The 15,450-nt window shown below is 36.8% G+C and overlaps 1 long non-coding RNA gene across 1 annotated transcript in view; it reads right to left on the reverse strand.

The window, feature by feature from the left end:
* LOC112674973 (uncharacterized) overlaps positions 1–15,040 on the reverse strand; it is a 48,833-nt gene extending 33,793 nt beyond the window's left edge. The window contains exon 1 of the long non-coding RNA XR_003145687.3: positions 14,822–15,040. This is a non-coding gene — a long non-coding RNA (uncharacterized LOC112674973). The remainder of the gene's footprint in view (positions 1–14,821) is intronic.
* Between the last annotated feature and the right edge of the window lie 410 nt (positions 15,041–15,450).

A 15,450-nucleotide genomic window follows, 5' to 3' on the forward strand; every position in this document is an offset into this window, starting at 1 on the left:
CTGTGTGGGGTCTGACTTATCTCACCAGGTGAGACCTGCTGTCACCCCTGGTGCCCTTGCCTTCACAGGGCGCCTCTCGCCTCCTAGTCAGGGATTCCCTATTTAAACTAAGGTAGTCATTTTCAAGCTATCTTTGGTGAAGAATCATTTTTTCCCCAATTCATGGCTGATTGACACTTTGTAAAATACAATACAAAAGAATTACTAGATTTCAGTTCACTAAAAGAGTGAACTGAAAAAAAAAAAAAACCCAAAAGTATACAAAAAGACAAACCCAATTGTTTTACTATTAGATTCAACAGACATAAAATTATTCAGTCAAAATGCTATAAAAGTTTCTAAGCACTTCCTTTCGATTTTTGTACTTATCACACTTTGAGTTGTGTTGCACTGAGACATAGGGACAGCCCAAGACTTGCTCAGCACCCATCCATAATAAGCCAGAAATGCAAGAGGTGTTGGACACCTAATGGGGGGACCTTCAACCAATAGGGGATGAGAGCTGACAGATAAGGTCCTATGACAGGTCATACAAATTCTCCAATGATCCTATGGGAAGAGGCAAAAGCCACCCATAGGCAATTTTATAATTCATCCCCCTTCCTGCTTCTGCTAACCTTGTACTTCTTCTACTCCCTAGGAAGTTGCTCCCCAATAAGGCACCCAAACTTATGTCTCAAGTTCTACTTTCTGGGGAGTCCAGGAAATGGAAGCCAGCATGCTCTTTGTACCTCATTGAAGCCAGGGGACAACACAGGGGTATAGGAGATCCAAAAATTCAATTACTCTCCAATTAATGCTGCACACCACTTGTGCTTTCCTCTATTTCTACCCCTCAGCCAACCCATTGCAGCTGCTGCAAATTTAATCACTCCATCTATAGTAGATCTTCCATCTCCCAAAAGTCCTGGCACCATGTTTCCTTTATCCTGACACAAACCATTCAGTCATAGACAAGGCTCATTTGATCCTTTCAATTGACTCTTAAAATTGGCTAGGGTGGTGAATAGGATATTTGCCATGATCCTTGTACATAGGTAAACTGAGAAACAAAAAGGTGAAGTGATTTTTCCATAGGTATTCAATAATTTAGTGATTGAATGGTGAACAAAGCTCAATGATTCTGTTTGGTTTTCTTTCATTTTCACATCCTTTATATTCTGACAAGAGCAGATTTGTCCAGCCAAGATGGCCAACAATCATAGTGTTATGGCTCCCATGGCTAATATTTTAACATATAAACTATAGTAAAACAGAATATGTGAGTGGAAATATCAGTCACTTGCATAAAGAGGTCATGAATCCTTAGATACTGTATTATTCTGAACATAGTTGGTACCCCATAAATATATGATAAATGAAAGAATAAATAAATGGCTAATCAATCTGAACTTGGTATTTTTACAACCTACAAGGCTTTAAAATTATTCTGCTGGAATAAAGCCACACACAGATTTCAATCATAGAGACACCTAGAATCCCCTGGACACACACACACATACACACAAAAACCCTCTGCTAACAACCAACATGACAGGTAGATTGGACTCATTTCACAGAATAACAGTATAAACATATAAAGTAAATTCCACACTAATCTCCACCAGTACATGTGCATTCATTATAAGTAAATATATCAAGGAGCCTGAAGGCTTGAGAAATGCCATCTATAAAACTTATCTAACATTGGCTTTTTAAATTCTTCTGGCAAATTCTGAGTATGCAATTGACACCAGAATATACAAGCAAACAATGCAAGCATGTATGCACCCAAATTGGGAGCATAACTGGTCATCTAGTCAGTAGATGAAAATGTCATTCCCTAGTAGAAGTACACTTTTATGGGCAATTGATAATATATGCCAGTTCAGTGAATTCATTTTCAGACAGTAACTTGAAGGACCCTGAAAGTATAAAGGCAAAGAACATAATGCCTCTTAAACCAGAGTGTGATCATTCTGACTTGAAATTACTGGAAAGGAAAAAGTAATATTACATACCAAATAAGTTTTGAAAAATGTACTATAAAAGTTAAAGCTTGATAGCAAAACAACAGGTAGAATTTTTCAAAATTATAGCAATCCATCCAAAACTGTCCTGTCCAATAGTGTAATTACTAGCCATGCGTGGGTATTAAAATATGATTAGGCACAACTGAGAAACTGAATATTTAATTTTATTTCATTTTAATTAACTTGAAGTTACATTTAATTCTAGTTAATTTTTAATTACATTTAGTTTAATTAATTGTAGTTAATTTAAACTTAAAAACTTATCCTTAGTACAGTTATCAGAAAAACTTTTAAATATATTTGGAACTTGAGTGTGAACCTATTTTTTTCACTGTAAGTTCTATGAAATCTAAATATATATCCAGTGTTTTTCTGGTGAAAATGTAGTGTCCAAATTAAGCTGTGTTGAACCACTCTGTTGTTAGCTGCTTGCTGAAAAAGTCAAAGACAAATAAATAATCATTCTCTCAAGCACAGCACACCCTACTAAGTACTTACTAAAGATTCAGAATATTTTAAATTTAAAAAATCTTGAAAATATCCCACTTTTCTTTTGAGAGTGAGAGAGAGAGCGTGAGTGGAATGAAGAGGGTGATAGAGAATCTTAAGCAGACTCCACACCTAGTGCAGAGCCTGATGGGGTGGGAGGGGTTCAATCTCACAACCCTGATCATGACCTGAGCTGAAATCAGGAGTGGGACACTTAACTGACTGAGCCACCCATGTGTTCCCTACTTTTTTAAGATACTACTTTATATATATTTTTTTTAAGATTTTATCTATTTATTCATGAGAGACACAGAGAGGCAGAAACACAGGCAGAAGGAGAAGCAGGATCCCTGCAGGGAGCCAGATGCAGGACTCAATCCCAGGACCTCGGGATCATGACCTGAGCCAAAAGCAGGTGTTCAACCACTGAGCCACCGAGGCATCCATAAGATGCTATTTTAAACAATCCTCAGAACTATTTAGAGGATTCTACACAAGGGTCTAGACAGAACTGCAAACTACATGGCAATGGATGGCAACTACTACAAAGCTTGAAAGAGAACTTAAGATAAAAGCTTAAAAGTGTCATTCAGGAGGCATAACCTAGCCTCACAAATACCACTGTAAGTAAATATGATTTGGAATGTTCTTGGAATGCATGGAGCAGGGCATAATGCTGCTTTAATTTACATATGCTGATCATCATTACAAAGGTTCAGAAGCAAAATGTTTGTACAGAAGAGCAACATATCCAAACCTAGAATAATGCACTCAATTCTGTTTTATGTTCTCATGCCCAGACAGATGTAAGAGGTCAAAGAGAGATGAGAAGTTCAACCAGCATAGTCAAAACTGAAGGGAAACACCAAAGAGATTTATCTTCCAGCTAAAAAGGTAAGAAATGATTAGAATGTTTCAAAGTCTATTTTTAAACTACTAATAAACAGCATTTCGTTTAAAAAATACATTTTAGAAAAAAATACATTTTAGATAAATAAGTAAATACATACATACATTTTAGGCCAATTAAATAATACATTTGCTCAATGGATATTTACCAAGGGCCACTTCAGTAAAAGGAAGGATCCAGTACAGAGTAAGAAAGGCAAATGAGTGCTCGCTTCGGCAGCACATATACTAAAATTGGAAAGAAAGGCAAATGAACTGCCTTCAAAAGGGTTGCAAGTATGGAAAGAACAAGATAACGATTATAATAGAATGAAGTAAAATTTTAATATAAAGCACGGGCATCCAGTCTAGAAACAGATATTACTTTATATGTATTTGAATGTACTACTGATAAATATTTGTGTATATTGCCTGTGTCTCCAGACTTTAAGGCCATGCTTATCTATGTACCAAGTGCTATGGGACACTAGAAAGGATGTACCACCCAGCTCTTGAAGAGGAAAAAAGGAGAAGTGTCAGAGAATACTTTAAAAGGAAATAATGCTTGAAGGATGATGGAGGAATTTGGGAAGCAGACAATCGAGAGAATATTTCCTGGTTGAAAGAATAATATAACAACTGAGATAAGAGAATGCACCAAGCACCCAGGAATTGGCTAGAAGTTATTCTGTACAGCCAAACAGAGTGAGTGCACTAAAACTTCCTGTCCCATCTTAGGCAAATAGCAGTTCCTTTTTCCGTGCAATTTTTGTTCCAATTAAACTTAAAGGTGTAGGAAATTGAGAAAATAATGAAATAAAGAAAAACATTAATCATAATTCTACCACCCAAAAATAATTACTTTCTACGGATATAAATGGAGCTATATACACATATATAAAATAGTGACGTATTCTACTTTTTACATTTCATTTAACAAAAGCATTTCCCTTTTATTCACAGACATAATTTTATTTTTCTAGTTTTATTGATATATAACTGATAAAAACTATATATATTTAAGGTGTACAAAGTAATGTTATGGTATGCATATACCAAAATACCATCAAATTGCAAAATGGTTATCACAATCAAGTTATTTAACATATCCATCACTTCACATAGTTTGTTTGTTTTTTTTAATCTACTTGAAATATTTTCAAGTTGGGACGCCTGGGTTGCTCAGGGGTTGAGCATCTGCCTTTGGCTCAGAGCGTGATTTCAGGGTCCTGGGATCGAGTCCAACAACCGGCTCCATGTGAGGAGGCTGCTTCTCCCTCTGCCTATGTCTCTGCCTCTCTCTCTCTCTGCATCTCCCATGAATAAATAAATAAAATCTTTTAAAAAAAGAAATATTTTCAAGTATACAATACAGCATTATTAAGTATAGTCACCCTACTGTATGTTAGATCTCCATAACTTGCTCATTTGCATAATTGAAATTTTGTACTCTTTGACTAATATCTCATTTCTCTGACTCTCTCCATACACATAATTGTAAATGGCTGTGTAGTAATCAGATAGATACAAACATTTCACTATTACCATTCGTTTAGAATCTTTACAATGCTTCTTTACTATAAATAGTGCTGTGATGAATAACTTTATACATCTCACTTTGTCAGAATTACAGGTTATTTCTTCCCTGGAGACCAAGTAAAATTACTAGGTAAGCAATATTTTAAATTTTCTAATATATATTATTGCTACAATGCTTACCAGAAGAACTGTACCAGTTTACACTGCAAACATATATATGTGTATCTTCCTATATTTTCATCTGCATGATTTTTTTTTTACTAATTTGATAGGCAAAAAAGAATGCACTCAAATTTTATTTTAATTTCCTTTAGTTCTATAATTAAACCTATTGCGGCCAATTTTTTTCACATTTTGAATGTTCATATAACTCACTCATTTACATATTGGGGTGTTGATTTATTCTATGGATTTTAAGCTATCACACTTGGTCATCTTGATAGCAAGCAGGATTGACATTTGCTGTTGAATTTTGATTAGATGGTTCAGAGATATTTTTAAATGTTTTCATTGTTATGTAGTCAGATGTATTCTCATTTCTTCTGTAATTTCATACCTTGTCTAATATTTGCCTATATGTTTTTCTTTTTTCATGGTCTTATCTTTACTTTTAATACCCCCACCCCAGGTTTTATTATGGTACACTGCCTAACATGCGTCTATTTAATTTTTTGAAAGATCTGGGCAGTGTTACAGCACTACTTACTGAGTTATGCAGCCCTCCTTTATTGACTTGATTCTTCCTTTCTTATATATTAAATCCTATAAAGGACTGGGCAAGGATGGGTGCTTAAGAGCAAGTTTACCATGTCCAACCTGCCCCTTCCAAAAGTCCACTAATATTAATGGCTAACATTTATGCCATACTTACCTGTGCCAGGCACTATTCCAAGCATCTTACATGTATCAATTTAGTCAATAACCTTAGGAAATAGGTTCCATTACCCATTTTACAAAGGAGAGTAACAGAGTTTATGTAACTTTGCCCTAGATCGTGCAGGTAACATTTAGCAGAGACCCTATCAGAAGCCTTCCAGACTCTGATCTTTCTCTTGCCTTCCCCAGATCTGTGTGCTTCAGGCACAGAGGTCATCTTTTCATTCCTGGATTATCCCTAGTAGATTGTCACCACTGAATCTTAGAACATTCTCTGCTCATAGTCTAAGCCAATTTTTAATAGATCATAGAAATTTAGAGCTGGACTTTAAAATCACACAAACTTGGATTTATATCTCAGTCCTACAATTTACTAGTTATATGAGTATGAGGATCATTTTACGTGTCAACAGTCAGATCATTAAGTCAAACACTGATCTCAAGGTTACTAAAAAGGTATATTATAGATGTGATTAAAGTCCATAATCAGTTTACTTTAGTAAAGAAGATTATCTTAGATCATCTAGGTGAGCCAGATTTAATCAGTTGAAAGGCCTTAACAGCAGAACTGAGATTTCTCCAAGGAAGAAGAAATTCTGCCTGTAGATCACAGTTCATCCCATGTCCAAAAGTTCCAACCTGCCCTTCTTTGTGGCTGGCCCTACAGAGATTTCAGACTTGGCTTGACAACCCTCCCAATCATGTAAACCAATTCCTTTCAGCAAATCTACCTATCCATCCATCCATCCATCTATATCTATATGAATATATATAAACACATATAAATCCTATTAGGTCTATTTCTGTGGTGATACTCTGATCTGAGACAAACTATCTGAGTCTCAACTTCTTCATATGGGAAATGGAGATAGAATAAGGCTCATAAAGTGCCCATAAGGATTGGGTGAGATATGTTCAAACAACACAGTGCCTGACAAATTACAAATTTTCATCAATGTTGCCATTAGATGTGTACCAATATTTGTAAATTTGTACTGACATTGGTAATTGTGCTAATATTTGTAAATAGGGTCCATATCAAATAATTAGCTTTTTCTTTTCATTTTAACTGAGGAAACTCCCTTAAATATTAACAAGGACATTTATCATAAAGACTCTGCTGTGCAGCAGAGCATGATTCAATCCTATTATCATGGAAAAACAAACAAATGTCCATCAAAGCAGAATGGGAAAATTATGGGACTATTCCACGGGTATAGTTGGGAAATGGAATACTATAAAGCAATGAGAATAAACAAACTACAACTGCCAATAATATGAATGAGTCATACATACTAACTGAAAGAAGTCAGTCACAACACAGCACATACCATATAATTTGTAAAAAGTGTAAAAATAGGCAAAGCTAACCTGTACTGAAGGAAATCATGATAGTGAGTGGTTTGTTGGGGAACTCATTAGGAGTGACTTGGAGGGCACAGAGGGAAGCTACTGAGATGCTGAGAATGTCTTTCATCTCTTGATCTGAGAGCTTTTTACACAGATACCTTGTCTTTGAGAAAATCAATGTGTACACTTTGAGATTTGTGCATGTTATTGGTATGTTGTTCATCAGTAAAGAATTTATGTAAATTTTGTGTATTCATTTCCAAAAAAATAAACTATCGCTGCATAATTTGAAAGAAAGCTGTCCTTGGAATAAGGATCCCAGGTAACTGGCTAAGGACTATGACATTAAAAAATAGAGGAAGCCTCTGTGCTGACAGTAGCTATTACAGGGTTGGCCTCTAGGGTAGAAGTTAGGTTCATTATTTTACATCCAAAGGGAAAAAAAAGGATCCATTCACTTATTCTATCTTCCATTTTTCTCCAGTTCTCTCTCCAGTTCTCTCCACCACAGTCCACATCACTGTCTCTTCAAGCTGAAAACATCCCAGCTGTCTCTCTGCTTCAGCTTTAACCCCTCCGTCCAATCTCAGCTGATCCGCATAGTGACTTTTTTCCATGTAAATTACATCACGTCATCTCTGCTTCAACCACACCAATGGCTTTCTGTTGCATTCAGGGGAAACCCAGAAATCTCCTTACATTTTCAATCAGGTCCTGCTATCTCTCCACTTTAATATCTTGTTCACTCTCTCCTTGCCCACAGAGACTGGTCATGGCTCTTTGATCACTTCCCATATCAGGGTCTTTGTTCTTTCTTGTGTCTTCTACAGAATGTTCTTCCCTAGGTTCTCGTATTTCTGGCTTCAGCCCATCTTTTGGGTTTGTTTAAATGTCATTTCTCCACAGAGGCCTTTCTGACCCCTTCACTTAAAAGCACTTTATGTTTTGTCCACTGATAAGTGAATGGATAAAGAAGTTGGGGTATATACATACAATGCAATATGACTCAGACATAAAAAAAGAATGAAATTTTGCCATTTGCAACAACATAGACAAATATCATATTATTTCTTTCATACATGGAATTTAAAAAACAATATAAATTGAGGAAGATTAAAAGAAACAAATGAAAAAACAATTCTTAAATATAGAGAATAATTGGTAGTTGCCAGAAAGGCAGTGGGTAGAGGGAAAGGGAATTAAAAGTATAGTTATCATGATGAGCACTGAGTAATGTATAGAACTGTTAAATCACTATATCGTGCACCTGAAACTAATATAACACAGTATGTTAATTATAGTGGAATTTTAAAAATAAATAAAAAATTTTTAAAAATAAAACAGGGGCACCAAGGTGGCTAAGTCAGTTAAGTGTGGGACTCTTAACTCTTAACTCTTAATTTCAGCTCAGGTCATGATCTCAGAATCATGAAATAGAGCCCCAAGTCAGGCTGCTTAAGATTTTCTCTCATCCTCTCCCTCTGCCCCTACCCACACCGTCACCCCGCTAGTGTGAGTGCATTCTCTCTCTCTCTCTTTCTCTCAAATAAATTAAATCTTTAAAATAAATAAATAAAAATAAAACAAAAAAATAGTATATTAAACACAACAAATAAATTAACAATAAAAGCACTTTGCCTTTCTCTGTTTACTTCCCTTATATGATTGACCACAGTCTGTAATCATTTTGTTGTGTTGCATTTTTTTTTTACATTCTGAATTGTGCTGACCCATAGTAGATGCTCAAAAAGTATATGCTGAAATAAAAGAATGCACCTAATCAAACCACGAACACCACTGAGGCAAAGCAGCAGGAATATGCTCTAATAATTTTATGACGTTTTCCCAACCCAAAGTTTTCTGGATTCATTTTCAGTAGAAGTTATCTGAGATGGGGGTGGGATAGAGAATTCTAGATACACAGTGTTGTTCTCCTTAATCATATATTTTCCTGAGAATAGCCAGGATTGAAGGTCAGATCTGTCCTTACTATTTTGACCTTTAGAAGAGGTGGTGAGGTGTAAACAATACCTTGCATGAGTAATCTGGAGACCTACAATTATCCAGTGTCTTCCCTTTATTACACAGACCATATCAGGTGATAAACAGATAATTCTGTGTTGCAGTAAAAAGACTAAGAGCCATATTTCCCAGGTTTGAATCCTCCTTCTCTGCTTCTTATCAACAATTTCCTGAAAAACATAACTTTTTTGATCCCTTAGTTTTGTCAGCAATAAAGTGGAGCTAATATACAGCAACATGCATTTCTCAGGGTTGTAATGGAAAGCAGATGAGCAAATCTATCTGAAAAGCACTTTGCAAACTTTCTATATACTGTATACTGTAAGTTGTCATAATTATTTCAAGCTTTTCCCCTTGCCTAAGCATAATTTGTATCCCTCATTTCTGCTTGGAATGCAAACATTATAGCAAGCTAGATAAATGGAAAGTTTTAATCATCACATAATGGGGCACATTAATGTGATAAGGATGGTTATGCTGGCACAATTACTGTGCCTTATGTCAGTTTGGTCCAAGTGCCAATCGGGTCTTTTATATGCATGCCTCTGTGTGTGTGTGTGTGTGTGTGTGTATGTGTAAGTGTAGGTGTGTAGGGGTAGGTGTTCCATAAATTTAGGTTTTATACCATTAAATACTATCTGCCAAAATGAAACAGACTCTGAGAAATTTGTTTACTCCTGGGATATCTAATTATTCAGACTTTGCTTCTAAAAGTATGTAAACTACCTGTTTTTCCATCTCGAAATATTTTCACATATTTAATAAATGATAAAGATCAGGTCATCACCTACCTTATCTACTCATATCTCAGCAGAAAACAGCACTCAAATTAAGTTCTACATTCCTCCCTCTCTCAGCTATGGCTTTGACTCTAGCAGGAATTTTGTCAGAAAAATTTTCTGCTCATGTTTTTCTTTTGATTATAATATAATAAGCACTATGATTAAGGACACAATTCTTGATTAGTCTGGAAGCATGTAAGCTGTAAAGAGTTATCCATATTTATGGAACTTATTATATAATTAAATGTTAACTACACACTACAGTCAAATTCTGAGGTCTAATATTTAGCTCAATAATATAATCTACCCAAAAATAATATAATCAACATGCCTATAGAATTTATTCCATTTTTAACTGAAATTTTATTTCCTTGAGGGAATTTTGTATCAATATATACTTTTTACCTTCATAAGAAAAAAGAAATGAAGGAAATGTAAACCTCCAGAAAAACAGAACATTGCATGATAAAACCACAGTTTATGCAACCACTCCAACTTAAAACAGGAAATCAGTGCCTTCATGGAAAAAAATAATTGGCTCTAAAAAGTATAGAGAATAAGTAAGAGGCTAGATATAAGCAATATGGTAAAGAAACACATGTTTTTTCATCCATCAGGAAAAAATGGAATCAGTTTCTCCAGGAATGATAATAAAAATGAAACAGTCAACATGGTTCAAACACAAAACCAATTCATTCAAATGTGACATGACTTTGAGCAGCCAGAGAACCAATGTCAGGAACATATAAACGTCATTATCTTAACTATGCAAAACTAAAAGTACAATTTCTAGAGACTAGGAAATGGAGATGGAAGGAAGGCCAGACACACAAACATCTTTATCTTACAACTTTGGAGGGCAGGAAGAACCATTTATAGTGGGGAAAGCAGAAGATTAAGCAACTACTTTAAGTTTACAAGTGTACTCAACAGAAATGTTTTAAAGATATAACTCTTGGGAGGAGATGGGAAGAAAGATGGAAATTTGACCTAAGGGATCCCTGGGTGGCGCAGCGGTTTGGCGCCTGCCTTTGGCCCAGGGCGCGATCCTGGAGACCCGGGATCGAATCCCACGTCGGCCTCCCAGTGCATGGAGCCTGCTTCTCCCTCTGCCGATGTCTCTGCCTATGTCTCTGCCTCTCTCTTTCTCTCTCTGTATGACTATCATAAATAAATAAAAATTAAAAAAAAAGAAATTTGACCTAAATAGACTCATGAAGCATAGCAATAGATAATTCAGAAGTGGATAAATTAGGAAAGAGCAATAAGGTGTCAGATTTAAAGATGCAGACAATGGAGTAACCACTAAAGCAGCTAAGCACAGTTAGAAATGTTGATATTTGGAGAGAAAGACTGAGAGTAGAGGAAATCAAGAGAATATTGCCTTTTCTTAAAAGCTGTTCTGTATTGTTTAGTTTGACAATTGTGAGTATAAACTCTATCAGCCACCTAGAAGACACGGTCACCCAGATGCCCACAGCTTCCTCATGCTTGAAATCTCCATATGGTTCCCATAACCATTTGCCTCCCACTACATTCCTTTTATCATTCAATAACATTCAATTATTCATTTATTCTAAAGCTGAGTGCCTACTTGGAACCACTGTGCTAAATTTTGAACCATAATGCTAGAGGTACAATGGGAGCAAGATAGACATGGTTCCTTCACTCATGAAATCTATATTCTGATGAGGGAAAGAGATCACACACACACACACACACACAGCGTGGCAATTAAAATCACTTCACGTTATCCTAAGTGCTTTAAAAAAACAAACAAGGGTCTGGGAAATAGAATACCAAGGATGGTCTATCTTTACCTAGGGCAGGTATCTAAAAGGTGACATATAAGCTGAGACATAAAGAATAAGCTAGCCATGTGTCATGGACATTTGTCATATCTGGGGCTACATAATAGCTTTTGAACATCCTTCCCATGTTTGGGTAATTTCCTATTTCATTAAGTAAAGAAAAGAATAATCAAACCTACTGAGGAATAATATATAGATAGCATTGCATCAGAATTCATCACAACTCAGTGAAAGAAGCTGGTTACAAAAGACCACATATTGTATGATTCTATTTACATGAAAAGTCCATAAAAACTAAATATACAAAGAAATAAAGTAAATTCATGATTGCCTAGTACACTAGGAAAGGATGGGGATAAGAAGCTTCTGCACAGCAAAAGAAACAGTCAACAAAACTAAAAGACAACCTACAGAATGGGAGAAGATATTTGCAAATGACGTATCAGATAAAGGGCTAGTTTCCAAGATCTATAAAGAACTTATGAAACTTAACAGCAAAGAAACAAACAATCCAATCAGGAAATGGGCAAAGACATGAACAGAAATTTCACAGAGGAAGACATAGACATGGCCAACAAGCACATGAGAAAATGCTCCGCATCACTGGCCATCAGGGAAATACAAATCAAAACCACAGTGTGATACCACCTCACACCAGTGACAATGGTGAAAATTAACAAGACAGGAAACCACAAATGTTGGAGGGGATGTGAAGAAAGAGGAACTCTCTTGCACTGTTGGTGGTAATGTGAACTGGTACAGCCACTCTGGAAAACTGTGTGGAGGTTCCTCAAAGAGTTAAAAATAGATCTGCCCTAGACCCAGCAATTGCACTGCTGGGGATTTACCCCAAAGATACAGATGCAGTGAAACACCGGGACACCTGCACCCCGATGTTTATAGCAGCAATGTCCACAGTAGCCAAACTGTGGAAGCAGCCTCGGTGTCCATCAGAAGATGAATGGATGAAGATGTGGTCTATGTATACAATGGAATATTACTCAGCCATTAGAAACGACAAATACCCACCTTTTGCTTTGACGTGGATGGACCGGGAGGGTATTATGCTGAGTGAAGTAAGTCAATTGGAGAAGGACAAACATTATGTGGTCTCATTCATTTGGGGAATATAAAAAATAGTGAAAGGGAATAAAGGGGAAAGGAGAGAAAATGAGTAGGAAATATCAGAGAGGGTGACAGAACATGAGAGACACCTAACTCTGGGAAATGAAGAAGGGGTAGTGGAAAGGGAGGTGGGCAGGGGATTAGGTGACTGGGTGACGGGCACTGAGGGGGCACTTGATGGGATGAGCACTGGGTGTTATGCTATATATTGGCAAATTGAACTCCAATAAAAAAAATTTTTTAAAAAGGATGGGGAAAGGGGTAGAGAATAGGAAATGACTACTAACGGTTGCAGGATTTTGTTGTGATGAAAATGTTCTAAACTTAAATTGAGATGATGGTTGTACAAGTCTTGGAATATATTAAATTTGTGACATTGGTGAAAGCACACATCACAGGCCTTCATGGCTTTTTCTAATGTGTCATTGCTGGCTTACAGAATACAGGGTGAGAGTTGTGGAGAAGAATTTCCCTGAAAAGGGACAATGCTGATCATGTGGTTAGCTGGTCAGGGTGAAGGATCATGCTGTGCCTCTGTGGAGTTCCAGAGCCAATTAAAAAGGAACCCATGTGCACTTTAATAAGTTGATTGTGATACACAGAGCCCTCCAAAGTTCAGGGCCCAGAGAAAGAGCCCCATTTTGCCTCAACTAAGGTGCTGGCAGTGGACATGAAAAGAAGTGGAAAGACTCTAACAATGTGTTGGAGCTAGATTTGACAGAACCAAATTGATAGGTTGGACATGAGAGGATGAGGTAAGAGCTGATATTGCCTACCCCACTATGAATCTGCCCACATCTTGAAAGAAGAAGAAGGAGGGGGGGTGCAGAGAGGTTGGGAGGGGGGTAAATAATAAGGAGAAGGAGAAAAAAAGAAGAGAAGAAGAGGTGTCGAAGAGGAAGAATTAGAATAACTGTGTTGATTTTTTTGAGCAGCCATGTGCTTCATCACCCACCTCCCAACCCCAGCAGCTGAACAATTTGTCTAAATCAATCAGCTACCAAATTTCTCTAACCAGGAACTAACTGAGATATGTCCATACAATATAACCTTGACCAAAAAAAAAAATAGGTGATAGAGTGGTAGATACATATATAGATGATAGATAGATATATAGATAGATAGATATACATAGATATAGCTATAAATAGATATAGATATATAAAGGAAATATCCTCTGGAGGAGCTTCTGCTACAATTTCCCTTATTCACAAAGGAGACAGAAAACAAATACTTTGCTGGGGAAACTATTCTTATTCTTATTCTTATTCTTATTCTTATTCTTATTCTTATTCTTATTCTTATTCTTATTCTATCTAGGTAAGACTGATTACTTTTCTTCTATGCCCTCAGGTCCTATATTTATATATCTACTATAGCTCATTTAACACTTACCTATTTGCATGTTTTGCTCTTTCTATAAAACTTTAAACACCTCAAGTGCATAGGAAATAAATTATTTGTGAAACATTCTCAGCTTCTAGCACAGTGCCTGGCATTTAGTAGCTGTTATTAAATATTTGTTGGATAGTATGGTATAAGGCTTAAATCAAGATCCAATATTATATGTTGTGTTGATATCTGGCAAAATCAGGAGGTACTCAAAGGCCTAACCACCAGTTCTCCCCACCCTGTTCCTGGGCATAAGATCCCCAGTTACACAACTCTCCTTATCAAAAGGACCATGTGTATCTCCTATTTATCCTTGAGCAGCGAGTCTAAGTTCTCTGCTAATCTGTGGAATTATTCAATCAAGCCAATAACACTCCCCACCCTGCAACCAGAAGGCTCCTATCCCTATTGATACCACAAAGCCTGCCTCCCACAACCCCTGCTTATTCAGTCCGTTCTGGAGTGCAACCCCCATGAGGCTCTGTAGGACTTGTGATGTCCTTTTCCACCAGGCTGTGAGGATACGTACACATACCTATCTGGCAGTTAGCATTGGCTTTCATCTGGACTTCACTCTCTGTTCTTTCATCTTCATGGAGGCTGCTCCAGGCTCCCTCCTAACACAGCATGAACTCCAAGAGCTGTCAATATCATCTGCCCAGCGTGGGGTGTCATGTGTGCAGCCATCCCTATAATCCTAGAGCAGAAATCTTTCTCCCACCAACAGGGCAAAGCAGTGGTGATTCTCTTCTCTATCTCAACTCTTAGATTACATGGCAAGAGAATACTGAGAGAGAATGTAGGCATTTTACCAGCTGATAATCTTCAGTAGCATTCAGTACAGAACACAGTCTTTTTCAAATAGCACTTGATTAATGAGACTGCTAACCACTGCAATCCTTTTGATCTTCATTCAATCTTATTTTGGAAAGACTAGAGATTCACCTATCTCTACCAAGGCAGTTTAATTCCTACTAATTTCTCATCAAAAATGAAAACTATTACACAGGAGGTTTTCTGTTGTGCTCATATAGAGGCATCCAAGAACTCTTTTTGACTAGGAACAGAGCTTGCCCACAGTAACTTGGCCATCTTGAGGCTGGAGGTCAGTAATAGGCTCTACTACTTGCTAAGGAACAAAACCAAGTGGTTTGTACTTCTGAT

This window comes from Canis lupus, chromosome 14 (assembly GCF_003254725.2).
Source record: "Canis lupus dingo isolate Sandy chromosome 14, ASM325472v2, whole genome shotgun sequence".
Taxonomy (NCBI): domain Eukaryota; kingdom Metazoa; phylum Chordata; class Mammalia; order Carnivora; family Canidae; genus Canis; species Canis lupus.